The sequence below is a fragment of the Phocoena sinus genome, chromosome 8 (genome assembly GCF_008692025.1).
Source record: "Phocoena sinus isolate mPhoSin1 chromosome 8, mPhoSin1.pri, whole genome shotgun sequence".
Classification (NCBI taxonomy): Eukaryota; Metazoa; Chordata; class Mammalia; order Artiodactyla; family Phocoenidae; genus Phocoena; species Phocoena sinus.
In genome coordinates this window covers 40334100-40362084 of record NC_045770.1, presented here as the reverse complement: position 1 = coordinate 40362084, position 27985 = coordinate 40334100, and the positions used below count along the sequence as shown (strand labels likewise).

At 44.6% G+C, this 27985-nt stretch overlaps 1 pseudogene; it reads left to right on the top strand.

Moving 5' to 3' along the window:
• Nucleotides 1-23637: 23637 nt before the first annotated feature.
• On the top strand, nucleotides 23638-26375 carry LOC116758305 (annotated as a pseudogene).
• The last annotated feature ends 1610 nt before the right edge of the window (nucleotides 26376-27985 follow it).

Genomic DNA, 27985 nt, shown 5'->3' with positions numbered 1-27985 from the left:
TGTATGGACACCAACCATTGGATTTAGGGCCCACCCTAATCTAGTATGACCTCATCTTAACTTGATTCCATGCGCAGAGACCCTATTTCCAAATAAGGTCACAGTCACAAGTACTGGGGCTTAGGACCTGGACATATCTTTCATGGGGATGCAATTCAACCCCTCTGATTGCTCCCTTGGGGACCCATGGTATTACAATACCACATACCACGCTCAGCTCATTATATTGGAAAGAGCCTTAAGCTGTGCCTTCAGAACAGTTTCCAGTGCCGGCCATCTCACCAATCATTTTGATGGCCTAGCCACGTTTTCAAGCTCTTCAATGACTCAGTTTCTTTAACAGTAATATGGGAATAAAAACACCTGCTCTGTCTATAGGCTTGATGTGAAAAGCCACTGAAATAGTAGAGATGACACAGCCTTGAAAAAAAAAGATTTTTCAAGAAGTAAGGCCTTCTGGACTTCCTCTCCTTCTTCAACAGCATCATCATTATTTATCTCTGGTATTCAAATGCCTAACGATGAAACGGAGAATAGGAATGAACTTGGGTAACTGGAATTGATGAGTAGAGACAAGCAAAGACTTAACTTGTTTTCCACTTGCATTGGGGGCGGGAATCCCCAAAGGCAGCTTGGAGACTGGGTCAGAAGAAAGCAGCAGTGGAAGGAGCCTGGAACTTTGGCTGGACCAGGGCTGAGTCTGAAGGATATGGTCCTGGGATGGAAAGCTGACCAGCCAACAGGTACTTCACAAGCCTCCCAGGCAATCTAATCCTCCAAATTGTCTCTCTCATGCCGACCTGGACCTCACAACTTTGCTATCATTCTTTTTTTTTTTTTTTTTTTTTTTTTAAACATCTTTATTGGGGTATAATTGCTTTACAATGGTGTGTTAGTTTCTGCTTTATAACAAAGTGAATCAGCTATACCTATACATATGTTCCCATATGTCTTCCCTCTTGCGTCTCCCTCCCTCCCACTCTCCCCATCCCACCCTTCCAGGCTGTCACAAAGCACCGAGCTAATATCCCTGTGCCTTGCGGCTGCTTCCCCCCAGCTATCTACCTTACTACGTTTGTTAGTGTGTATATGTCCATGACTCTCTCTCGCCCTATCAAAACTCACCCCTCCCCCTCCCCATACCCTCAAGTCCGTTCTCCAGTAGGTCTGCGTCTTTATTCCTATCTTACCCCTAGGTTCTTCATGACATTTTTTTCCCTTAAATTCCATATATATGTGTTAGCATACGGTATTTGTCTTTTTCTTTCTGACTTACTTCACTCTGTATGACAGACTCTAGGTCTATCCATCTCATTACAAATAGCTCAATTTCATTTCTTTTTAAGGCTGAGTAATATTCCATTGTGTATATGTGCCACATCTTCTTTATCCATTCATCCGATGATGGGCGCTTAGGTTGTTTCCATGTCCTGGCTATTGTAAATAGAGCTGCAATGAACATTTTGGTACATGACTCTTTTTGAATTTTGGTTTTCTCAGGGTATATGCCAAGTAGTGGGATTGCTGGGTCATATGGTAATTCTATCTGTAGTTTTTTAAGGAACCTCCATACTGTTCTCCACAGTGGCTGAACCAATTCACATTCCCACCAGCAGTGCAAGAGTGTCCCCTTTTCTCCACACCCTCTCCAGCATTTATTGTTTCTAGATTGTTTGATGATGGCCATTCTGACTGGTGTGAGATGATATCTCATTGTAGTTTTGATTTGCATTTCTCTAATGATTAATGATGTTGAGCATTCTTTCATGTGTTTGTTGGCATTCTGTATATCTTCTTTGGAGAAATGTCTATTTAGGTCTTCTGCCCATTTTTGGATGGGGTTGTTTGTTTTTTTGTTATTGAGCTGCATGAGCTGCTTGTAAATTTTGGAGATTAATCCTTTGTCAGTTGCTTCATTTGCAAATGTTTTCTCCCATTCTGAGGGTTGTCTTTTGGTCTTGGTTATGGTTTCCTTTGCTGTGCAAAAGCTTTGAAGTTTCATTAGGTCCCATTTGTTTATTTTTGTTTTTATTTCCATTACTCTAGGAGGTGGGTCAGAAAGGATCTTGCTGTGATTTATGTCATAGAGTGTTCTTCCTATGTTTTCTTCTAAGAGTTTGATAGTTTCTGGCCTTACATTTAGGTCTTTAATCCATTTTGAGCTTATTTTTGTGTATGGTGTTAGGGAGTGATCTAATCTCATACTTTTACATGTACCTGTCCAGTTTTCCCAGCACCATTTATTGAAGAGGCTGTCCTTTCTCCACTGTACATTCCTGCCTCCTTTATCAAAGATAAGGTGTCCATATGTGCGTGGGTTTATCTCTGGGCTTTCTATCCTGTACCACTGATCTATCTTTCTGTTTTTGTGCCAGTACCATACTGTCTTGATTACTGTTGCTTTGTAATATAGTCTGAAGTCAGGGAGCCTTATTCCTCCAGCTCCTTTTTTCGTTCTCAAGATTGCTTTGGCTATTCGGGGTCTTTTGTGTTTCCATACAAATTGCGAAATTTTTTGTTCTAGTTCTGTGAAAAATGCCAGTGGTAGTTTGATAGGGATTGCATTGAATCTGTAGATTGCTTTGGGTAGTAGAGTCATTTTCACAATGTTGATTCTTCCCATCCAAGAACATGGTATATCTCTCCATCTATTTGTATCATCTTTAATTTCTTTCATCAGTGTCTTATAATTTTCTGCATACAGGTCTTTCATATCCTTAGGTAGGTTTATTCCTAGATATTTTATTCTTTTTGTTGCAATGGTAAATGGGAGTGTTTTCTTGATTTCACTTTCAGATTTTTCATCATTAGTATATAGGAATGCCAGAGATTTCTGTGCATTAATTTTGTATCCTGCTACTTTACCAAATTCATTGATTAGCTCTAGTAGTTTTCTGGTAGCATATTTAGGATTCTCTATGTATAGTATCATGTCATCTGCAAACAGTGACAGCTTTACTTCTTCTTTTCCGATTTGGATTCCTTTTATTTCCTTTTCTTCTCTGATTGCTGTGGCTAAAACTTCCAAAACTATGTTGAATAAGAGTGGTGAGAGTGGGCAACCTTGTCTTGTTCCTGATCTTAGTGGAAATGCTTTCAGTTTTTCACCATTGAGGATGATGTTTGCTGTGGGCTTGTCATATATGGCTTTTATTATGTTTAGGAAAGTTCCCTCTATGCCTACTTTCTGGAGGGTTTTTATCATAAATGGGTGTTGAATTTTGTCGAAAGCTTTCTCTGCATCTATTGAGATGATCATATGGTTTTTCTCCTTCAATTTGTTAATATGGTTTATCACATTGATAGATTTGCGTATATTGAAGAATCCTTGCATTCCTGGAATAAACCCCACTTGATCATGGTGTATGATCCTTTTAATGTGCTGTTGGATTCTGTTTGCTAGTATTTTGTTGAGGATTTTTGCATCTATGTTCATCAGTGATATTGGCCTGTAGTTTTCTTTCTTTGTGACATCCTTGTCTGGTTTTGGTATCAAGGTGATGGTGGCTTCGTAGAAGGAATTTGGGAGTGTTCCTCCCTCTGCTATATTTTGGAAGAGTTTGAGAAGGATAGGTGTTAGCTCTTCTCTAAACGTTTGATAGAATTCACCTGTGAAGCCATCTGGTCCTGGGCTTTTGTTTGTTGGAAGGTTTTTAATCACAGTTTCAATTTCAGTGCTTGTGATTGGTCTGTTCATATTTTCTATTTCTTCCTGATTCAGTCTTGGCAGGTTGTGCATTTCTAAGAATTTGTCCATTTCTTCCAGATTGTCCATTTTATTGGCATAGAGTTGCTTGTAGTAATCTCTCATGATTTTTTTTATTTCTGCAGTGTCAGTTGTTACTTCTCCTTTTTCATTTCTAATTCTATTGATTTGAGTCTTCTCCCTTTTTTTCTTGATGAGTCTGGCTAGTGGTTTATCTATTTTGTTTATCTTCTCAAAGACCCAGCGTGTAGTTTTATTGATCTTTGCTATTGTTTCCTTCATTTCTTTTTCATTTATTTCTGATCTGATTTTTATGATTTCTTTCCTTCTGCTAGCTTTGGGGTTTTTTTGTTCTTCTTTCTCTAATTGCTTGAGGTGCAAGGTTAGGTTGTTTATTCGAGATGTTTCCTGCTTCTTAAGGTGGGCTTGTATTGCTATAAACTTCCCCCTTAGAACTGCTTTTGCTGCATCCCATAGGTTTTGGGTCGTTGTGTCTCCATTGTCATTTGTTTCTAGGTATTTTTTTATTTCCTCTTTGATTTCTTCAGTGATCACTTCATTATTAAGTAGTGTATTGTTTAGCTTCCATGTGTTTGTATTTTTTAAAGATCTTTTCCTGTAATTGATATCTAGTCTCATGGCGTTGTGGTCGGAAAAGATACTTGATACAATTTCAGTTTTCTTAAATTTACCAAGGCTTGATTTGTGACCCAAGATATGATCTATCCTGGAGAATGTTCCATGAGCACTTGAGAAAAATGTGTATTCTGTTGTTTTTGGATGGAGTGTCCTATAAATATCAATTAAGTCCATCTTGTTTAATGTATCATTTAAAGCTTGTGTTTCCTTATTTATTTTCATTTTGGATGATCTGTCCATGGGTGAAAGTGGGGTGTTAAAGTCCCCTACTATGAATGTGTTACTGTCGATCTCCCCTTTTATGGTTGTTAGTATTTGCCTTATGTATTGAGGTGCTCCTATGTTGGGTGCATAAGTATTTACAATTGTTATATCTTCTTCTTGGATCGATCCCTTGATCATTATGTAGTGTCCTTCTTTGTCCCTTTTAATAGTCCTTATTTTAAAGTCTATTTTGTCTGATATGAGAATTGCTACTCCAGCTTTCTTTTGGTTTCCATTTGCATGGAATATCTTTTTCCATCCCCTTACTTTCAGTCTGTATGTGTCTCTAGTTCTGAAGTGGGTCTCTTGTAGACAGCATATATAAGGGTCTTGTTTTTGTATCCATTCAGCCAATCTGTGTCTTTTGGTGGGAGCATTTAGTCCATTTACATTTAAGGTAATTATCGATATGTATGTTCCTATTTCCATTTTATATATTGTTTTGGGTTCGCTACTATAGGTCATTTCCTTCTCTTGTGTTTCGTGTCTAGAGAAGTTCCTTTAGCATTTGTTGTAAAGCTGGTTTGGTGGTGCTGAACTCTCTCAGCTTTTGCTTGTCTGTAAAGGTTTTAATTTCTCCATCAAATGTGAATGAGATCCTTGCTGGGTAGAGTAGTCTTGGTTGCAGGCTATTCTCCTTCATCACTTTCAGTATGTCCTGCCACTCCCTTCTGGCTTGTAGGGTTTCTGCTGAGAGATCAGCTGTTAACCTTATGGGGATTCCCTTGTGTGTTATTTGTTGTTTTTCCCTTGCTGCTTTTAATATGCTTTCTTTGTATTTAATTTTTGACAGTTTGATTAATATGTGTCTTGGCGTGTTTCTCCTTGTATTTATCCTGTATGGGACCCTCTGTGCTTCCTGGACTTGATTAACTATTTCCTTTCCCATATTAGGGAAGTTTTCAACTATAATCTCTTCAAATATTTTCTCAGTCCCTTTCTTTCTTTCTTCTTCTTCTGGAACCCCTATAATTCGAATGTTGGTGCGTTTCATGTTGTCCCAGAGGTCTCTGAGACTGTCCTCAGTTCTTTTCATTCTTTTTTCTTTATTCTGCTCTGCAGTAGTTATTTCCACTACTTTATCTTCCAGGTCACTTATCCGTTCTTCTGCCTCAGTTATTCTGCTATTGATCCTATCTAGAGTGATTTTAATTTCATTTATTGCATTGTTCATCGTTGCTTGTTTCATCTTTAGTTCTTGTAGGTCCTTGTTAACTGTTTCTTGCATTTTGTCCATTCTACTTCCAAGATTTCGGATCATCCTTACTATCATTATTCTGAATTCTTTTTCAGGTAGATTGCCTATTTCCTCTTCATTTGTTAGGTCTGGTGGGTTTTTATCTTGCTCCTTCATCTGCTGTGTGTTTTTCTGTCTTCTCATTTTGCTTATCTTACTGTGTTTGGGGTCTCCTTTTTGCAGGCTGCACTTTCGTAGTTCCCGTTGTTTTTGATGTCTGTCTCCAGTGGCTAAGGTTGTTTCAGTGGGTTGTGTAGGCTTCCTGGTGGAGGGGACTAGTGCCTGTGTTGTGCTGGATGAGGCTGGATCTTGTCTCTCTAGTGGGCAGGTTCACGTCTGGTGGTGTGTTTTGGGGTGTCTGTGGCCTTATTATGATTTTAGGCAGCCTCTCTGCTAATGGGTGGGGTTGTGTTCCTGTTTTGCTAGTTGTTTGGCATAGGTTGTCCAGCACTGTGGCTTGCTGGTCGTTGAGTGAAGCTGGGTGCTGGTGTTAAGATGGAGGTCTCTGGGATATTTCCACCGTTTAATATTATGTGGAGCTGGGAGGTCTCTTGTTGACCAGTGTCCTGAAGTTGGCTCTCCTACCTCAGAGGCAGAGCCCTGACTCCTGTCTGGAGCACCAAGAGCCTTTCATCCACACAGCTCAGAATAAAAGGGAGAAAAAGTAGGGAGAATTAGTAGAAGTATGAGTAAAGAAAGAAGGAAAGGAGGAAAGGAAGGAAGGAAGAAAGAAGCAAAGAAGGAAAGAAAGGAGGGAGGGAGGGAGGGAGGGAGGAAGGAAGGAAGGAGGGAAAGAAGGAAAAAAGACAGAAAGAAAGATGATACAGTAAAAATAAAATAAAGTATAATATAGTTATTGAATTAAAAAATATTTAGAAAAAAAAAAAGGGACGGATAGAACCTTAGGACAAATGTTGGAAGCAAAGCTATACAGAGAAAATCTTACACAGAAGCATACACATACACCTTCACAAAAAGAGGAAAAGGGAAAAAAATCATAGATCTCGCTCCTAAATTCCACCTCTTCAATTTGGGATCATTCCTTGTCTATTCAGGTATTCCACAGATGCAGGGTATATCAAGTTGATTGTGGAGCTTTAATCTGCTGCTTCTGTGGCTGCTGGGAGAGATTTCCCTTTCTCTTCTTTGTTCTCACAGCTCACAGGAGCTCAGCTTTGGATTTGGCCCTGCCTCTGCGTGTAGGTCGCTGGAGGGCGTCTGTTTTTTCGCTCAGACAGGACGTGGTTAAAGGAGCCGCTGATTCGGGGCCTCCGGCTCACTCAGGCCGGGGGTTGGGGGATGGGGGAAGGAGGGGCACTGCGTGCGGGGCCGGCCTGCGGCGGCAGAGGCAGCGTGACGTTGCGGCAGAGGCCGGCGTGACGTTGCACCAGCCTGAGGCCTGCCGTGCGTTGTCCCGGGGAAGTTGTCCCTGGATCCCGGGAACCTGGCAGTGGCGGGCTGCACAGGCTCCGCGGAAGAGGGGTGTGGAGAGTGACCTGTGCTCGCACACAGGCCCCTTGGTGGCGGCAGCAGCAGCCTTAGCGTCTCCCGCCCGGCTCTGGGGTCCGCGGTTTTAGCCGCGGCTCGCGCCCGTCTCTGGGGTTTGCGCTTTCAGCCGCGGCTCGCGCCCGTCTCGGGGGCTCGCGCCCTCAGCCGCGGCTCGCGCCCGTCTCTGGGGTTTGCGCTTTCAGTTGCGGCTCGCGCCCGTCTCTGGAGTTCCTTTAAGCAGCGCTCTTAAACCCCTCTCCTCGCGCACCAGGAAACAAAGAGGGAAGAAAAAGTCTCTTGCCTCTTCGGCCGGTGCAGGCTTTTCCCCGAACTCCCTCCCGGCTAGTCGTGGTGCACTAACCCCTTCAGGCTATGTTCAAGCCGCCAACCCCAGTCCTCTCCCTGAGCTCCGTCCAAAACCAAAACCCGAGCCTCAGCTCGCAGCCCCGCCCACCCCGGTGGGTGAGCAGCAAGCCTCTCGGGTTGGTGAGTGCTGGTCGGCACCGATCGTCTGTGCAGGAATCTCCCCGCTTTGCCCTCCGCACCCGTCGCTGTGCACTACTCCGCGGTCCCGAAACTCCCCCCTCTGCCTCCCGCAGTCTCCGCCCGCGGAGGGGCTTCCTAGTGTGTGGAAACTTTTCCTCCTTCACAGCTCCCTCCCACTGGTGCAGGTGCCGTCCTTATTCTTTTGTCTCTGTTTTTTCTTCTGCCCTACCCAGTTACGTGGGGAGTTTCTTGCCTTTTGGGAGGTCTGAGGTCTTCTGCCAGCCTTCAGTAGGAGTTCTGTAGGAGTTGTTCCACGTGTGGATGTATTTCTGGTGTATCCGTGGGGAGGAAGGCGATCTCCGCGTCTTACTCTTCCGCCATCTTCAAGGTCCCCCCCCTATCATTCTTTAAGGGCTCTAAAAGCATTAACTTTTTAAAACGTAAGAAAAAATATAGTAATTTAATAAAAGCTCACGTTACCCCTACCTAGATTTAACACATATTAATATTTCACCATATTTAGTCCAGATTATTCTTAAGAAACCAACCATAAAGATACATATGAAGCCCCCTATGTACCATCTTAGTTTCCTTCCTCCTTCCCATTGTTTTCAACTTGGTGTGTATCTTCCTGTGTGTGTTTTATGTTTTTCTACATATGCAAGTAGCTATATTTTAAAATGTTCAATATCATCTCCTACATTTAAGATTTTTCATAAAAGGCATCATTCCATACAAATTTTTCACACTTGTTTTTTTCACTCACCATGATTTTGAGATTTATCCATGGTGCTACATATAAATCTAGTTTATTCATTTTAACTGCTAATATTATTAAATTATATGAATAAACCACAATTTATTTTTCTACTCCCCTGCTGAGGAGCAATTAGGTTCTTTCTCATTTTTTACGTCGTGGTGCTTCAATAAACAACCTTATATTTCTCCTCACACCTACATAGGAGCGTTTCTCTAGATCTACCTGTAACCCAAATAGTTGGGTTATGGGGTATAGGCATCTTCAACTTCACAGACATTCTACATTTTAATGTCATTTGAGTTAACCATTTTCCTCAATATGGTTTGAACTTTAGTGTCTTATTTAAGAAATCCTTTTCTACACTCAAGTTTCTAGAAATAGTTGCATATTTTCTTCACCTGTTTACATGTAGGCCTTTAATCCACCTGAAATTTATTTTTGTGTATGTTGTGAACTAGGGATCTAATTTTGTACTTTTCTGTATGAATGGCTGGTTACCCAGAACCATTCTTTGAAAGGTCCATTTCTTCTCCATTGACTCATACTCCACCCTTGTTGGTGGAACCGTTCTTCTACATGGGATTCTCTGTGTGGGTTGGGGTGGAGCTTCAGCTCTTTATTCTGTCCCAGCTGTCTACTTTGGCGCTAATACCACATTTTTAAGTTAATATAGCTTCATAATAAGTCTTAATAGCTGTAGAGCAAGTACCTTTCTAAATTCTTCAAAATTCTCTTGACTTTTCTGGGCTAAGTACATTTTTAAGAAAAAAGAAAAACTGGGTGAGTCAAGGCTGACAACTTAAAAGAATAACATATTTAATGGAATACGTTTAACTAAAAACCCTTTAGCACTTTTTGTCACTGAGCAGAAAGCAAGTTTGGATAGAGTCTATTCACAACAGACCTTCAGACAGGGAAAGGAGGCAGGGTGTCTGACTGGTATGGCCCAGGCTGGTGAAGAGCCAAGGTGGGGCATTCTGGAGAAACAGGGGGAGGGAGGATGGCAAAGAGGCAGCAGGCCCCATTCAGCATCTTTCACAGCTTGCTACAGGGAACCACTGTGTTACAGAATCTCTAGCCCCAGTTTCCTAATATGTAACATGGATATAATAATACCACCCTTTCAGAGTTGTTTTCTAGAAGACAGAGGTAATGCACCTAAGACCCTGCCTAGCATACATTAAGGAGGTGCTTAATGAATAGTAGCTATAAGTTTTATCATTATTAATTACCATCAGTCTATCCAGCACCCACTCAGCAATACTGACAATCCCCAATTTCCCAGAATATGGAGTTTTTTTTGTTTTTTTTTTTGCGGTACGCGGGCCTCTCACCGTTGTGGCCTCTCCCGTTGCGGAGCACAGGCTCCGGACGCGCAGGCCCAGCGGCCATGGCTCACGGGCCTAGCCGCTCCGCGGCATGTGGGATCTTCCCGGACCGGGGCACAAACCTGTGTCCCTTGCATCGGCAGGCGGACTCTCAACCACTGCGCCACCAGGGAAGCCCCAGAATGTGTTTTAAAGCATCAGTTTAGGACGCATTTTACCATTGCGGTAGATGTCTCCAAAGACGGCTACAAATAACTCCTCCCCAGCCTAATTGTCCTTGCTGCTTCTCCCACCAAGAGGTAGAATCAGTTTCCCTTTCCCTTGAATCGGAGCTGTCTTTGTCACTTACTTTGACCAACAGAATACGGTGGAAGTGACACTGTACCCAGTTCTGGGCCTTTCTCTTAAGCGCTTAAGGGGTCTGGCACTCTGATTTCATGCTCTTGGAAGCCAGCAGCATGTTGTAAGGAAGTCCAAGCTATCCTGCTGGAGGATGAGACCGTGTGCAGAGACAGACCACATGGAGGAGAACAGAGCTATCTCAGCTGACTGTCAGCGCCCAGACCCCAGACATGAGAGAGAGGCCTTCATGGACCTTCCAGCCCAGCCCATCCGCCAGCTGAACACAGTCGTCTGCGTGACCCATGTGGGACTGAAGAACTGCCCAGTCAGCCCACAGAATTGAGGAAAACAATAAATCTTGGTTGTGTTAAGATGCTAAGCTTTAGGGTGCTTTGTCACCCAGCAATAGATAACAAATCATTGTAGACACAACAGCTTAAATATGATGGTTGTATTCCCCCAAGACTAGTAGGAAAGCCTGCTTAATCCATAAACATGATACACGTGCAATGAGAAATAATAGAAAATTTGACAGACTGATCCAGTATACCTAGAAAGTCTAAGAGGGCCCTGAGTATTGACATGCAAATGAAGATAAGAACTCCCCATCAGAATCAGACACACTAGAAAAGGACTCACCTTCTACCTGAATTCCTATTCTTTCCCCTGGGGCAATCTGTTTAATCTGTTTTTTAAAAAAGAAAGAAGAGAGAAAGGATCATTAAAAAAAAAAAAAGAAACCTTCAGTTCCAATCACTCTTCAAACTTAGAACGACTTTCACAGCCTCGGTCAAGTTTGTCAAAAAGTAATTTTCTGCCTAATTTATTTTCGCAGGATGCAGACCTTCTCAGAGGCTGGAGGAAAACATCCCTTTCCTACAAGGGTGAGAATGGAACTAGATTTCTTCCAAGGTTCCCTTCCTTCTGGCCGCTTTGCAAGGGTACCAAGGACAGGCTCTGCTTAACCCAGCAGGTGCCGTGCTCTCAGGAAGCCTGGAGAATCCCTCCCCTCCGTGGCAGCACCAGGAACCTACTTTTGATTCCCTGCCATCCCCGATCTGTTAGCCCCATGGTCACGGTCAATTGGAAACAGAAATCCTGGTTTCTTGGGGGCTGTTATGTTACACAGCTAAGAATATGAAGAAACCCATGTGGTTTCTTGTTTACACAGGGGTCAAACAGAGGTGGAAGAAACTGAAAACCAGTTTTGATTTCAGCTTTACTAAGTAATTTACAACAATGCAGGCAGAGATAAAAATCTTCCCAGAAAAGGAAAGCAGGCAGGTAAGTTACTGTGGCTTTCTAAATGATCCCTCGTTTTTTTGCTTATCTTCTCTGTCCTTTTTATTTTTTAAAAGGGGCTCCTTTGCCTCATTATTTCTGTATATAAATGAGAAGAATTTTTGTTAGTGAATGGCCCTGTAGTGAATGACACCATTTCCCAGCACAGTATCTGTGTGTTTGGTGTCCCCATCCCATATCAGCGCACCCCCAACCTTTGCCTTTGTGCCCCAAATCCAGTTGCATGCTGTCATGAAACATTAGTGATTTTTAATTACAGAGTCTATTTACCGTGATAGAAATGATCAGGCTAGAGGAGAATTCGGGGCATGAACCGGCACTCTCAAACCATTCCACTGTGCTTCTTTTTGTGCATTCCTGGACTCCCTTATTTTCCATCGAGAAGGTGGCTGAATCCCCTTGCAACTTCTGGAATTAAGATGCACAAACTATGGGTGGTTTTGACATAGCAGACAGAGAAAGGATGATTTTCGCCAGACCCTAAATTCACACTGATCTTGGGGAGATCTTGCTGAGTCCCAGATCGGCCTTGCCACAAAGAAGAAACGAGGGGAGAGAATACAAGAGTTCAAAGGGCAGAATGGGCCCCCTGAACTACCTTTGGTCAGCACCTATCACGGACTGGGCTGGACACCTTATACGTACGATTTTCACCATCCATTCTGACAAGAGCTCTCTGAGTTAGGTGGTCCTATCCCCATGTTATGGATGGTTACCACACCTCCGCCTGGAACGCTCCCCTCCCTCACCCTCTGGTTACCTTCTCTTGCTCCTTTGGGATCACTCAGTCATTGCCTCTGAGAACATTTCCCTGGCCTCCCCTCCTGACCCCCCTCCCCAGGGCTCTGAACTCCCACTGCAGCCTGCTCTTATGACCCTTATTATATGCTGTGTGCTCATCATTTGTTTACTTTCCCTCAGCCTCTACTAGACCCCTGGAGGGAGGAATTTGATCTTATTTATCTCTGTGGCTCTCAGACTTAGCACCATGCCTGGCGTATGGTCTGTGCTTAGTAATTGGTTGTGGAATGAGCTGAGTGAATTGCCTCTGAGAACACAGTAAGGGGTGGAGCTTCTGCATGGGGCAGGTCCTTTTGATTCCGAGGCCTTATCACAATAGCTTCTATTCAAGACTTTTTATTAAGGAGTCATAGTATGCAGAGCATTGTTTCAGGAAAAAAAAAGGAGAGAGAGGAAAACTCATTATCCGAGTTTAAATTGATGTTAGAGGTCATGGTGAATCTTCCGGCATTCTCTGAGAATAGGCACGCAGTGGTATGCTGCTGTAACAACAAGGGGTAGGCCTGCAGCACTGTGTAGAATGAATTCGCTGTTTGTGTAGACACCGGAGAAATCCCACCTCCTTTCCAACCCATCTGTGCCCCTGGGGGTCTCTAGGACTGGGGGATGACAGCACCTCCGGCTGCCTTCCTTCAGAATACAAAGATTTCAGAACATGCTGCAAAATACCCAGCCCGAGAATTGAATCTCGTCCCCTGTTATGAGCAGAATTGTGTCTCTACCTCTACCACCCACTCCCTGCCCAGAATTCATATGTTGAAAACCTAACCCCCAGTAACCTCAGAATGCAACGGTATTTGGAGATGGGGGTCTTTAAAGAGCAAATTCAGTAACAACGTGGTCAGTTGAGTGGGCCACGATCCAATATGGCTGGCTGGTGTCCTTGTAAGAAGAGATTAGGATATGGGTATGTTATCGAATCAGGCCCCGATGCTCACCGCTTACAGAATCAATACTCACAAATGGTAGAAAGGGAAGGTGCCTTTAATCAGAATGCCGGCTATCTGGGGAGACGGTGGACTCAGCATCCCCCAAAAACCACCTCTGAAGATTCTACTTGGTTATGAAAGCTTTTGAAGGGAAACAGCGAAGTGATCTCAGTTAATCATTGAGATAGGGAGTCAGAGTCGGTGACATCCCCCACGGTGTGCAGGCTGGTCGATTCCTCTTGATCTTCCTCTAGATGTTATCTTGTTCACAGTTTGGGCATACAGTTTGTTCACCAGATCACTGAAGGGGAAGCTAGGGAAGAGATCTGGTTATCTGTTGATTACTTATTCTTCATTTCTACCTCTTTGATCTACAGAAAGAACCGACAAGTTAGGCAAAGTATTGTGTGATTAAAAGATTCGAAAGGTGTGCTAGGGCTGGAGATGAGTAGAGCATGGGGTTGCAAAGAGCTGCTTACATGTACACAAGAGGGAAGACAATGTGAACACACAGAAGAAGACAGCAATCTACAAGCCAAGGAAACGTACCTCGGACGAAACCAATCCTGCTGACACCTTGATTTCAGACTTCCAGAGTCCAGATTGTGAGAAAATAAATTTCCGTTGTTTAAGTCACCCTGCCTGTGGTACTTTGTTATAGCCACCCTAGCAAACTAGGATCCCCAAAAGTAAACACTGAACAAACAACTTTAATTGTCAAGCCCTGACTAGATATTTTTGAGTAGCCAAGTAGTGGATGGTCAAAATGTGTCAGTTTTCCCTACACCAAGAAGGCATGGCAAAAGGAACGTACAGAGACTGACAAAACTCTGCATAATAATATAATGTTCTACTTCTATTACGGTGCCAACGAAAAATCAATTAACAGTCAATCTAAGAAAGAAACAGAGAACTTTATTTGAGCCAACCTGAGGATTATAACCTGGGAGACAGTCTTTCAGAAAGTTCTGAGGACCGTTTCACCCATTAGAGGTCAGAGCAGTCATATACATTTTCCAGACAAAGGATTATACATCAAAGTAACATACTGACAGTTTATATAGTCCAGATCTGCATGTACAAGGTGGGTAGTGGGCCATCGTGACCCCTTACAGGATTGAGAAAGGAGTGTTATCTCCTAAGGGGTTACCTTTCTTGCACCAGGAGAAAATTGCTCTTTTCGGTCGAGCAGGCATTCCTGTGTTTTCTAAGGAGGTCTGGTTAGGTATAAATCAGATACACAGTGCACACCAAAGAGGAGGAGTACCCCAAACGAGCAGAGAGAGAATTTTATGTTTAAAAATTTTCTAGTCCTGCCTTCAAAATAGTTTTATTTTACCGATGGGCCAGAGTACCTCAGTGGACCATGTTGCGGGTTAGAAATATGTTTCGTTTCCTCAATATGGATTTAGGTTGTATTGTGCGTGTGTGCGTGTGTTTTTAGTGTGCCAGTGTGTCCAAGTGCCCTAACAGTTATATCTAGGATCACCCGGAAAGCTGAAGAGGCCCATGTGCACCTCTCCCCAGCTAAGAGACTTTGAAGAGGACAAGTTAAAGCCGATCCTAAACTATTCTGTTACATTTGAGACTTGCTGGTACAACTCAGAGACTTTGTGAAATGTACTGATGGGACTTCTGTGTTCCCAGCGCTTAGGACCAGAAAAAAACCCTGTTAAAAAGAAACAACAGGCCCAAAATGAAGTCACTTGTGTTAAGGTCCCAAGTCAGCAAACCAAGACACAATACCCAACCTAACTACAGCTACAACCTCCCCCCAGATTGTAACCTTTAACCATTCCACCTGGAATTACCTGGTTAGCGCCCAATAGGTCCCTTCCGTTCCCCTTAGGAGGTCGAGCCTGCCTAAAACAATGCATTTTTGGCTAATAGTTTCCCTTTTCTGCCCCTCTCCGCCTTCCTTTTCTACAACTCATTGGCGCTCCTTTTTTATTGCTAGATGGAATGTTGCCTGATTCATCAATCGTTGAATAAAACCAATTCAATCTTCAAATTTACTCAGTTGAATTTTTGTTATTTAATACTCCTAAGGGTGGGCAGCAGGATTTCCATTAAAGGGTGATGGTTCTGTACGCTCTGAGCTTTGAAGAAGAATGTTCTACCTGAGGATGGAGATCCTGGCTGGGAATTGGGGTGTGTCCCCCCAGCCCAGGGTTCCCCTCTGAAGGGTGAATTCTGCGCATGCTTTACCATTGACTTTGAGGACAGCCATTTGGTTTTTCTTTAAGACCCTTTCCCCTCACCCCACCCTCACCCCCATTTATTATCGTTCCCTCTAGTTAAGCTAGCTGTTTGGTAAAGTCTGACACACCCATTCATTGACTCTTGGGTGATGATGTTGTGGGAAGCAAAGGGTTTGGACAGTAAAGGGGGTGTGTGCACTACCCACTTGTACCCCTCCATTGATGCCCCACAAAGGGGCAACTTCCTACTGGGAGCCCTGTGCCCTGGCGGGCAGGCAGAGAACCAAGTGAGAGCTGGGAAGTGGTGAAGAAGCATGGGCAGCATGGAAATGATGATCTCGGTGACTCAGGGACCTTCGGGGAGGATCTTGACTTTGGGGTTATAAGTATGGGTTGCAGATATGGGAGAAAAAGGAATTGCCCTAACAAGCCTTTTCAAAAGTGGGCTAAAACTTCCTCGGAACCCTCAGTCCCTGAATGGAAAGATGGAAAGAGCTGGATTTAAGGTAGATTGTTTCTCCTGCATGTCTGGCAGTCTGCCACCTGGACATTCTCAGGACACAGCTCTGTTTGGGAGAGGACAGAGGCCCCGGAGGCACGTTGCTCCCCAGGACTTGTGCATGAACGCTTGGGCAGTCACAGGTGGTCAATAGGGTCCACTTGGAGCCCTTATCTGAGGCTTATCTGGACTCACTAATGCAAGACACAGGAGAGCATCTGCTCCACAGACACGTGGGCAACGCCTGCAACCCTGACCATCAGGGAATTAGCGAAGATTTATGCTGGCTCACACTGTTGCCCTATTCTTTCTTTCCTCTTTCTACTGCAGTAAACCCTGAGTAGTCTCTTGTAATTCTGGCCCTCAATAAACCATATCTTTTCTGTCCTCCATTTTCAGGAAAAAGAGGCAAAGCACAGGTAAACAAGCTGTGATTAGGAATTTATTATTTTAATCATTTTTTTCAGGGCACAAAGGAGGGCAAAAATAATACCTTACTTTACAAAGTCTTTACTTAACAGAGTGTTTTCATATCTGATAGCTCATGGTCTTCACAGTCTCCAAGGTCAGATATTATCTCCATGTTATAATTAAGGAAATTAGGGTTCAGAGAAACTGATTGATTTGTATGGGCCACACGGTTGGAAAGTGATCAACTGGGCCTCACATCCAGTATTGTGACTCCACATTCCACACTCTTTAATATCATATTAGCATTTAACAAGTGCCTACTATGTTCCAGGCTTCACATTGAAGGGTATGATTTATTATCTCATTAAATTGTGCACACTTCCCATTACAAACAGAACCTCTGATCCACCTCCAAATCAAGGTCATGTCCAAGACAGCAACATTGGAAAAGTGTGCCAGGGTTAAGTCCCTATTCAGAAGCTTCTTTACTGATGGCTCAGGGAAAAGAAACAATGCTGATTATGGTGACTCCTGGGGTTTGGAAATCTGTTCTGGGCATAGGATCTTGAAGTTGAGCTTGCATCTAGACTTTTAAGAGTCTAGACCAGTGCTGTCCAATGGAACTTTCTGTGAGTTCTAGTGGAGATGTCCTATATCTGCACCGTCCAGTACAGTGGCCACTAGCCACATGTGGTTATTGAGCACTTGAGATATGGCCAGTGTGACTGAGGAACTAAATGTTTAAATTTCATCTAATATATATATTGCTTTAAATTTAAACACCCACACATGACTGACTAGTGGCTGCCATGTTGGATAGCATAAGATTCTAGACTATCAAATCATGCGAACTTGAATTCAAATCCCAAATCTGAATGTCCTAAATTCCCTAAGCACTGGTACCCTAAACTGGGCATAACAAGATCTACTTAATAGAGATAATGGATGTAAAGTGTCCAGGAGAAGGCCTGGCACCTAAGAGGTGCTTTTTATTTGTCACAGTTGCGATCTCTTGGTTAAAGTCTCCAATCCCTGCCAGATGGTAAACTCCATGCGGGCAGTGACTCTACCTTATTAACATACGCATCCCTAGCAATTAGCACAGCCTGAGATAATAAAAATATATATTGGTGTCTCTTCCCTGGCTCCTGACCCAGGACTCCTGAAACCCTTGTAATTTCCTAAGTGATAAGAGCCCTAGGAGCACCTTTTGTTCTAATATTTGGTGTTTGACCCTGTCCTGACATAGGGCTCCTAAATCCCATGGAAATTCCTAAGTGATAAGAGCAGAGCACTTGGACTATGTTTTGTTCTAATGAGGTGACTCCTGGCTGGGCACTGGGCACTAGAAAGGTCAAGTCATAACTAGAAGCTTGGAATTTTTAGCCCCTTCCCCTTTCTCCAGAGAGGGCAGAGGGGCTGGAAATGGAGTCAATAATAGATCATATCTACGTGGGGAAGTTTCATTGAAATCCCAATTACATAGGATGCAGAGAGCTTCCAGGCTGGTGAACACATCCATACCAGGAGGCTGACACACCCCAACTTCATGGGGACAGAAACTCCTGTGCTCAGGACCCTCCCAGACCTTACCCTTTGTACCTCTTCATCTAGCTGTTCAACTGTATCCTTTATCATATCCTTTTATAAACTGGTAAATGTGTTTCCTTTAGTTCTGAGATGCTCTAGCAAAGTAATGGAACGTGAGGAGGGGGGGCGTGGGAACCTCCAATTAGTAGCCAAGACAGAAGTTGTGGATAACCTGGGGACCTGCTATTTGTGATTGCCATCTGAAGGAGGATGGGAACATTCTTGTGGGACTGAGCCCTCAGCCTGTGGGATCTGACACCATCTCCAGATGGATAGGGTTAAATATTGAGTTAAATTGTATAGAACACCCTGCTGGTGTCCTACAGAGAATTACTTGTTGAGGTGGAAACCCCATACATTTGGTGACCAGAAGTGTCAGCTGTGTGAAAGTAACGAAGACTCACAGGAGAAGGGAAAATTGTAGGTTTTTCCAATTTACACAGTATACATAATAGGTATTCAATACATATGTCTTGAAACGAATTGAACAAAAGATGGCAAGCTGGGCTGAAGCAAGGCCAGAAAGGGTGATTGGTGCTCACTGTCTCCTCTGCCCTCAAAGTGCGTTCTTCCTGAATTGCACTTGGAGGTAACACCATCTGCCAGTATTGGAAGATATTACAGGAAATGATAGCACAAAATGTGCGTTCCGCTGTTGTAAAGATGCAGCTGAGGGTGTCGTTCACTCTGTTAAACGGTGAGATTTTTATGAGGATATTTAGGATAAATCCAAATTTTATATTTAGGATAAAATTTAGGATAAATCTGCCTTAGAGTAGATTATCACTACTTGCGCGGTTACATTCTGTTTTATATCGTGACACTCTCAACTACAGAGTGGTGAAGTTTTTGTGTTCGCATTGGGTACCACAGGATGTCTGAAAAGTCTGGGGATGTAAGATAAACTTATTTTTAAACAGCATGTTAGTTACTTTTAACTAACTGACTAATATGGATGTGTCCAAAATAAATGCACCACGGAATTTCAGATTGTTAATCCGAAAAAAAGAATAAATACATTATCTTCCCTGTGTTTTGAAACTTTTATTTTTGCCACTCTGTTTTATATTTATTGTACGTTTTTCAGATTAACCATTAGACCCACTGCTTAAAATTTAGAGGTACTTTACTTGCAAAGATGTCCGGAGGGGAAGCATATGATTTGAAAAAGTAACTGATCTATTGTCTAAAGATAAGCTTGCTCTACGTTTCCTGACTTCGAACATCCTGTAGAAAGCTTGCAGCCAAGCTGTGGGTCAGCTTTAGTCAGGGATTTGTTACTGTTGTTAAGAACAGAAACCACTAAAAAAAATTTTTTTATTACAAATAAATGCATTCATTCATTCACTAAATAGATGAAACAGAATCTACTCAAACTAACTAAACCAAGAAGGGAGGGTGTCTGGAAGAAAATACCATCACACTGACACTGAGAATAGTCTCTCTCCCAGGAGAGAGTCTGATTAGCTCGTCCAGGCAATACTTTGCCCACCCCACTCCCCAATTCCTGGTCCAGTCGGCAGTGGCAGCAGAACCGGGTCCACCACAGCACAGACTAGGCCGCAGCAAGAGGAAAGGGAAGAAGTGGCTGAGACTGATTTATCCTTAAGTGATGTCTCCTCCATTCTTTATGTTTTAGGAGTCCTCATAAGCTATCTTAAATATTTTGTGGAAAGATGGAAAAGAGAGGTGGCGGGAGGGACTGAGGATTTGAGGGAGCAAAGATGCAATTATCATTTATTTAACAAACATTTATCAAGTGCCTACAATATAAAACTGTATAAGACACAGTTCTCGTAAACCCAGTGAAAAGTTACTCTTGGTACCAACTTTGGCACAGGGCAAAGGTGACCAGCACTTGCTTTTCAGCTTTTACCTTTTCAGGCCTGCATGATAAAAGCCAGCATTCAGAGTAACAACCCAGGCACCCCACGAGTTCCTATCATCACAGAAAGATGAACTTTGTATGTTCATGGGAACTGAGGGCAGAAAAAGGAATTTGTTCATTTGGAAATATTTTCAACAAGATCTGGACAAAAGAGGCTTCAGAGTTAATTTTAAGTTAATCTTCTAGTAAACAGAACATTCCATTCCCCATCTAAGCCCTTTCTGTAAAAGATTCATGTCAATGAGTATTGATAAGTAAAGAAGAACTGAAAAAAAAAAAAACACCCACAAAGGAACTCCATGGGGAGCATCATTTAATGGTAGACACAATCTGAGTAAATGCTGCCTGCATGATCTGCAGGTTCCTGTAAAGTGTGCAAAAGATACGTCAAAATAGGGAAGCACCAAACCGAGCCTACTGTTTTTATACATCAGACTGAGGAACTTTGGGAAAATCTTAGAGGGGGCTGCTGTTTGGCAATTATAATAATAGCTAACACATCAGACACCACTATGCTAGGCACTTAGTATACAAGATCTTCTTTAAATAAGATACATACGGACATACATATACATATACACGTGTCTTGTATATAACTCTGAGAAAGAAGTTATTATCACCCCCATCTTACAGATGAAGAAACTGAGTCTTCAAGAGTGAATAAAGCCTTTTGATGACCCAACACAACCCGTTTTTAAGAACTTTTTGTGGCTTAATAAATTAATGTCTAAAGAGCAGAATATAAAGTTGAAAGTATACTGAGTAATTACTCAGTAGTTGTCCAGTTGTCCAGTTGTCCAGAATCTAGGTAATTCTGGCCTGGAAATAGATTTTGGAGGACCTAAATTAGTCATTTACTTAAGTGGGTTTTAATTCTACAATTTAAATCACCCACAACTTCCATCCCAACTCATGCAGAGAAGTGACCACCACATAAAAATCCATAAGGAGTCTGATTCTTTTTTTTTAATTAATTAATTTATTTTTTGGCTGTGTTGGGGTCTTCATTGCTGCACACAGGCTTTCTCTAGTTGCAGCGAGCGGGGACTACTCTTCATTGTGGTGCATGGGCTTCTCAGCATGGGCTTCTCATTGCGGTGGCTTCTCTTGTTGTGGAGCCTCTAGGCGCGTAGGCTTCAGTAGTTGTGGCTCGCGGGCTCTAGAGTGCAGGCTCAGTAGTTGTGGCGCCCGGGCTTAGTTGCTTCACAGCATGTGGGATCTTCCCGGGCCAGGGCTCAAACCAGTGTCCTCTGCATTGGCAGGTGGATTCTTAACCACTGCACCACCAAGGAAGTCTCAGGAATCTGATTCTTGAGTTCAGTTGTGGAACTCAGCCAAGAGGCTTTTTAACTCCAGCACACATGTGATGGGGTAGCGTAATCACATTGAGTCAAGATCAAATCTGACAACAGGGAGGTCATCTATTAAAGACAATCGTTTGAAGATCACCGCAGAATTGCTTGTTAAAAGCGATCATAAACCATGGTGCAAATATTGATATTTTATTAAAATTTTTATTACTGTCATTTTAAGTGAATGGCTTAGCAGACTACTTGTCTGTTCTGGGGCACCCCAACTTGCCTGTAATGAGTTGACCTTATAAAATCAGTGAAATCAGACTGCACTGTAAAAACTGGGGCTGGGCAGCCCTGTGAGGGCTTCTCTGCAAAATCAACAATCGACAACAAAGGCTGTACTATCAGACCAGGACAATGTCACGTGGAACGCAGAAGGAATGAAGCTGCTTTTGGCAAGAATATAAGATCAGTAGATAGTTTGGGAGCAACAGGAGGGGAAATAGCACTTACTTTTTCAGTTTTGTGGTCACCAATGTGGGTGACCCTCTGTCCCCTGGTACCCTTTTACTTTCTAGTTGAGCGTTTCCTCCTGGCCTTACAGGCCTTTTCTCCAGGCTCTTAAACAGAAGGAAACATTCCGTCTGTTTCTCTGTCATTAACTCCTGAGCGTGTATGCTCTTCTCTCTCTTCTCCTAATCACACTGTATTAGTGTAATTCAGCATTATCTTGTTACACTGTGGTCTGCGCTACAGGGAGGGTGGGGATATGACGTGGAAAGCAAATGTCCCCTAAGGGAGAGCAAGTGAGCAAGGCCATTCTAGCGCATGGCGGGGGTGGGGTGGGGTGGGGGTGGGGGCCAGGAGCGGGGTGGGGGGGGGAGGGGAGGGGGAGGAGGAGGGGAGGAGGAGGGGAAGGGGAGGGGAGGGGGAGGGGAGGGGGAGGGGAGGGGGAGGGGAGGGGGAGGGGAGGGGGGACGCTCTGCTGCTTCACCCCACCCCCCACCCCTGGCTTGCAGCTCCAGGTTTTCACATTGGATATGACAGCCCTGGAAGTTCTCCCCCCAAAAGTATAAAAGAGCATATGTAAATTTAGTTTTTAATGCAGTCTTAAAGGACAAGGGGATATTCTGAAATGGGGTTTTGGAGGCTAAAACATTTAGAATACATGTGAATATATAAGAAAACGGTTGTGGTGGTGGCCTCTGGGGAGAGGAACAGAGAGACTGGGATGGGGATGTATAAATCCTCTTATACATTTTGGATTTTGTATCACATTTTTAAAACAGGCTTTTTTAAAATTGAAGTACAGTTGATTTACAATGTTGTGTTACTTTCAGATGTACAGCAAAGTGATTCAGTTATACGTATCTTTTTCAGATTCTTTTCCATTATAGGTTATTACAAGATATTGAATATACTTCCCTGTGCTATACCATAGGACCTTGTTGTTTATCTATTTTATAGGTAGTAGCGTGTATCTGTTAATCCCAAACTCCTAATTTATCCCTCCCCCACCCTTCCCCTCTGGTAACCATAAGCTTGCTTTCTATGTCTGTGAGTCTGTTTCTGTTTTGCAAATAAGTTCATTTGTATCATTTTTTTAGATTCCACATATAAGTGATGTCATATGATATGCTTTTGTCTGACTTACTTCACTTAATGTGATAATCTCTAGGTCCATCCATGTCGCTGCAAATGGCACTATTTCATTCTTTTTTATGGCTGAGTAGTATTCCATTGTATATATGTACGACATCTTCTTTATCCATTCATCTGTCGATGGACATTTAGGCTGCTTCCATGTCTTGGCTAGTGTAAATAGGGCTCTTTGAACATTAGTCACCCACCATCTCTTCATCCGAATATCCAATCGGTCAGCGAAGAAGTCTGTGAAATTGAGTTTGGGGGAGGGAGTAGCATTTCCTAAACCAGTTCCAGCTCTGGTGTCAGCTTTGGAAGGTCCAGTGCTAGGTTTATAAAAGCAGGAGGCAAGACAGCTGTTGACTATCATCACAGCTGCTGCAGCTCTTGCTGGATCGACCTAGTTCCTTTTTCTCTGGAGGTAGGGACTTGCAGGGGGCAGGGGACAAACTGCAAATTACACAGTGTCAGGGTTTCTTGTACAAGAAGTGGGACGGGGCTGCGGAGTGCAGTGGGGTGGAGTGGAGGGATGGGAGGGATGGGGAAGGCCCACACAGGAGAAAGGATGGATGGGCCAGGACTGCTTGGAAGTACCAGCTATGGCCCTGGGATCGTGACTCTTGCCAGGGCATGAGCCTGACAAGTCTTTTACTTTTCAGTTGACACTACCATGTCCCAGGCTCCAGGCTAGGCTGTGAAGTGGGGAGCGGAGTGCTGGGCAGGAGCAGAGTGGAGCGGAGGGAAGGAGAGAGGCAGGCCTGGAACGCTGTGGCCTCACCCGCCCCGTGCTCCCCTCTAGCAGTGACTGAAGGAAGGAACCCACCACCATGGGCAAAGAGATGACCCATATCAATATCGTTGTCATCGGCCACGCGGACTCTGGCAAGTCCACCACCGCCGGGCATCTCATCTACGGGTGTGGGGGGATCGACAAGAGGACCATTGAGAAGTCTGAGAAGGAGGCAGCCGAGGTAAGGCACCCACGTGCAGTGTTGGCCTCTAGGAGCTGGGGTGGGGGGATGGATGTCCTGCTTCTCGGTGGGTCCAACGCAGACAGCAGGGTGTGCTGTGAGGTCTAAGGCACCACTGAATTCCCTGGGATGGGTCAGTCTGCTCGCCATCAGTGTGCTCTACTCACTCCCCACCCCTCCCCAGATGGGTAGGGGCGCCTTCAAGTACGCCTGGCTGTTGGACAAACTGAAGGGAGAGAGAGAGCATGGCATCACCATCCACATCTCCCTGTGGAAGTTTGAAACCAGCAAGTACTGCATCACCATCATCGATGCCCCATGAACATGATCACAGGCACCTCCCAGGTAAAGCAGCCCTTGTTCCCAGGGCCCTCCCTTTCGGATGGGGGCGGGGCAGGCGCAGAGGAAGGGTGGAAACTCAGGCTTTATTTCCGGGACTTTGGAAAGGAGGGGATCATAAGCCTTAGAAGGTTTTCCTCATCCATGCCAATCATCAATTCTGAAAGGACCAGAGGAGGACAGACTCTGTGAGGCTCAGATACGGGCCCCCTTTCAGGCTGGGGCAGGGACCAGGTTTTTTGATGCCCAGACAAGTAGATCACTTGGGGTCCGTCTGGGAGGAAGGAACTAAAAGCTCATTTATGGGACTAGGTGAGAGTTTAACTGGGAGGCGGGACCTCTGCGCACAGCAGTAACCAAGAGACCCACGAACTTATCAACTTCTGGGGAGCATCCCGTCCCCGAGCTTTCCCAAGGGGCCCGGGACTGCCCGAAACTCTAGCAGGCTTCCCAGCCCGGTCGGCGCCCACTCTCCTAACTAAGCCCTTGACCCCGTGGTGTCTGTGTCCTGCAGGCCGACTATGCAGTGCTTATCGTGGCCGGCGGCGTGGGCGAGTTCGAGGCGGGCATCTCCAAGAACAGGCAGACCCGCGAGCACACACTTCTGGCCTTCACCTTGGGCGTGAAGCAGCTGATCGTGGCCATCAACAAGATGGACTCGACCGAGCCCGCCTACAGCGCCGTGCGCTTCCAGGAGATCACGGAGGAAGTGAGCACCGATATCAGAAGATTGGCTACAACCCTGCGTCCGTGGCCTTCGTGCCCATCTCGGGCTGGCACAGCGACAACATGCTAGAGCCCAGCAGCAGCGTGAGTGCGGACAGGGTCTGCGGGCGGGCGGAGTGGGTCCTGGTCCTGGTCCTGGCCCTGGGGTGGGTGTGCTGAGAGCAATGCCCCAGGCTCATCTCCACTACGTTCTGCATCCTCCCGCAGATGCCCTGGTTCAAGGGCTGGAAGGTTGAGCGAAAGGAGGGAAATGCCACCCGGGTGACACTGCTGGAAGCTCTGGATTGCATCCTCCCGCCCCCTCGCCCTGTCAACAAGCCCCCGAGGCTGCCTCTGCAAGATGTGTACAAGATTGGAGGCGAGGTGACAGGGCTTCTTGAGGAATGTAGGAATTGAAAATGAGGTCCGGTGTCTGACTTGCCAGGGTTCAGATCCTGACTTCTGAGCTGTGATAAAGTGTAAAGCCCCCAGCGTTTCCAAATTATCTGATACACAGAAGAAACAGCCAGTCCTGTAGGTGGCCTTGGTTCTTGAGCCCCAGGACCAAGGGACTCCCACAGAAGCCAGTTCTCACTGGGTGGATCTAGAATCTGTCTGACTGCCCTTCTTCCCATTGGACAGGCATTGACACTGTGCCCTTGGGCCATGTGGAGACCGGCTTCCTGAAACCTGGTATGGTAGTCACCGTTGCCCCCAGCAACATCACCACTGAGGCCAAGTCTATGGAGATGCACCACGAGGCCCTGCCCGAGGCCCTGCCCAGTGACAAACTGGGCTTCAACGTGAAGAATGTGTCCGTGAAGGACATCTGACACGGCAACGTGGTCAGAGACAGCAAGAACGAACCCCCCAGAGAGGCCAGCAGCTTTGTGGTGCAGGTAGGTGCCCAGGAAGCCAAGGGCCTTCGTGCTTGGTGGTGATGGAAATGCTTCTTAGAAATTAGTCCCAGTTCAGCGGAAGCCCCAGGTTGGTTGAGGGTTGGCCCCAGATCACAGGTGCCATCGGATCTCTTCTAATTCCATCCTCCTTCCCCGCCAGGGTATAGTCTTGAATCACCCGGGACAGATCCATGCCGGTGCTGGACTGCCACATGGCCCACGTCTCCTGCAAGCTTGCTGAACTGAGGGAAAAGATTGACCGGCACTCAGGCAAGAAGCTGGAGGACAATCCCAAGCCCCTGATGCAGCCATAGTGCAGATGGTCCCCAGCCAGGCCATGTGTGTGGAGACATTCTCTGAGTACCCACCTCTAGGTGAGCCAGGGACTGGTGGCTGCTGAGTCCTGGGAAGGAAAGCACCTCTGACTGAGGCCAAGGAGCCTTTTTCCTTCAGTGTCACTTTACAGAAACCCCATTCTTCCTTCCTCCTCCAGGCTGTTTTGCTCTGCAGGACATGAGGCAAACAGTGGCCACTGGAGTCATCAAGGCGGAGGAGGAGAAGACAGCCTCTGCGGCCAAGTTCAGCAGTGAAGGCCAGCAAGAAATGAAGCGTGTCCTCGGCAACCTCCACTATGTGAGATACTGCTATTGACAGAATAAAATTAATCAGAAAACTTAAACTAGCTGTCTTGGTTTCTTCCAAGGAGGAAAGCATCAGGTTAATGAGGAAACTCGGGGTAGAAGGACAACTAATTTAAGGCCCATAGGCTTCAAAGTTTTATGCTCTGGGTGGTGAACACAATTCAGGGTCTTACCTCCTTCTCCCACCCAGGGCTCTTTCCCATCCTCTTCCCATTTCCCTCGAACCTAATCACCTCTGGCTGGTCCTCTCTGTGAGGAAGAGGAATTGTTTGGGGATGTGATAAAGTGTATTCACAATGGCGTAGGGTAGGATCTCAGTGCCAATAGGCTAGTTCAGTGCTAACATCCCCTCACCCACCCTCACTTTCATATAGATATATTTTTCTTTTTTTATTAAAGTACAGTTGATTTACAACGCTGTGTTAGTTTCAGGTGTACAGCAAAGTGATTCAGTTATACACACACACACACACACACATTCTTTTTCAGATTCTTTTCCATTGTAGCTTGTTACAAGATACTGGAGTTCCCTGTGCTATACAGTAGGCCCTTGTTGTTTATCTATTTTATACATAGTAGTGTGTATCTGTTAAACCCAAACTCCTAATTTATCCCTCCCCCACCCCCTTTCCCCTTTGGTAACCATAAATTTGTTTTCTATGTCTGTGAGTCTGTTTCTGTATTTTAAATAAGTTCGTTTGTATCATTTTTGAGATTCCACATATAAGTGATATCATATGATATTTGTCTTTCTCTGTCTGACTTACTTCACTTAGTGTAATAACCTTCAGTCCATCTATGTTGCTGCCAATGGCATGATATTCTATTTATGGCTGAGTAATATTCCATGGTATAAATATACCACATCTTCTTTATCCATTCATCTGTTGATAGACACTAGGTTACTTCCATGTCTTGACTATTGTAAATAGTGCTGCTATGAACATAGGGGTGCATATATTTTCAAATTAGAGTTTTCTCCAGCTTATATGCCCAGGAGTGGGATTGCTGGATCATATGGTAGCTCTATTTTTAGTTTTTTTTTTTTTTGAAGATGTTGGGGGTAGGAGTTTATTAATTAATTTATTAATTTTTGCTGTGTTGGGTCTTCGTTTCTGGGCAAGGGCTTTCTCTAGTTGTGGCAAGTGGGGGCCACTCTTCATCACGGTGTGTGGGTCTCTCACTATCGCGGCCTCTCTTGTTGCAGAGCACAGGCTCCAGATGCGCAGGCTCAGTAGTTGTGGCTCACGGGCCTAGTTGCCCCGCGGTATGTGGGATCCTCCCAGACCAGAGCTCGAACCCATGTCCCCTGCATTAGCAGGCAGATTCTCAACCACTGCACCACCAGGGAAGCCCTATTTTTAGTTTTTTAAGGAACCTCCATACTCTTCTCCATAGTGTCTATACCAATTAACATTCCCACCCACAGTGTAGGAGGGTTCCCTTTTCTCTGCACCCTTCCCAGCATTTATTTGTAGATTAACTAGGTTTTAGAGGACCTAGAGGGTCATCTAGTTGAAGATGAGATAAAGGCATGATTTTTTTTAAAGGAATCCTTGACAGCTGTTTACCTGCCTCTCCCCTAGACCTCCCTGAAGTCCTCTCACAGGGAAGCGACCC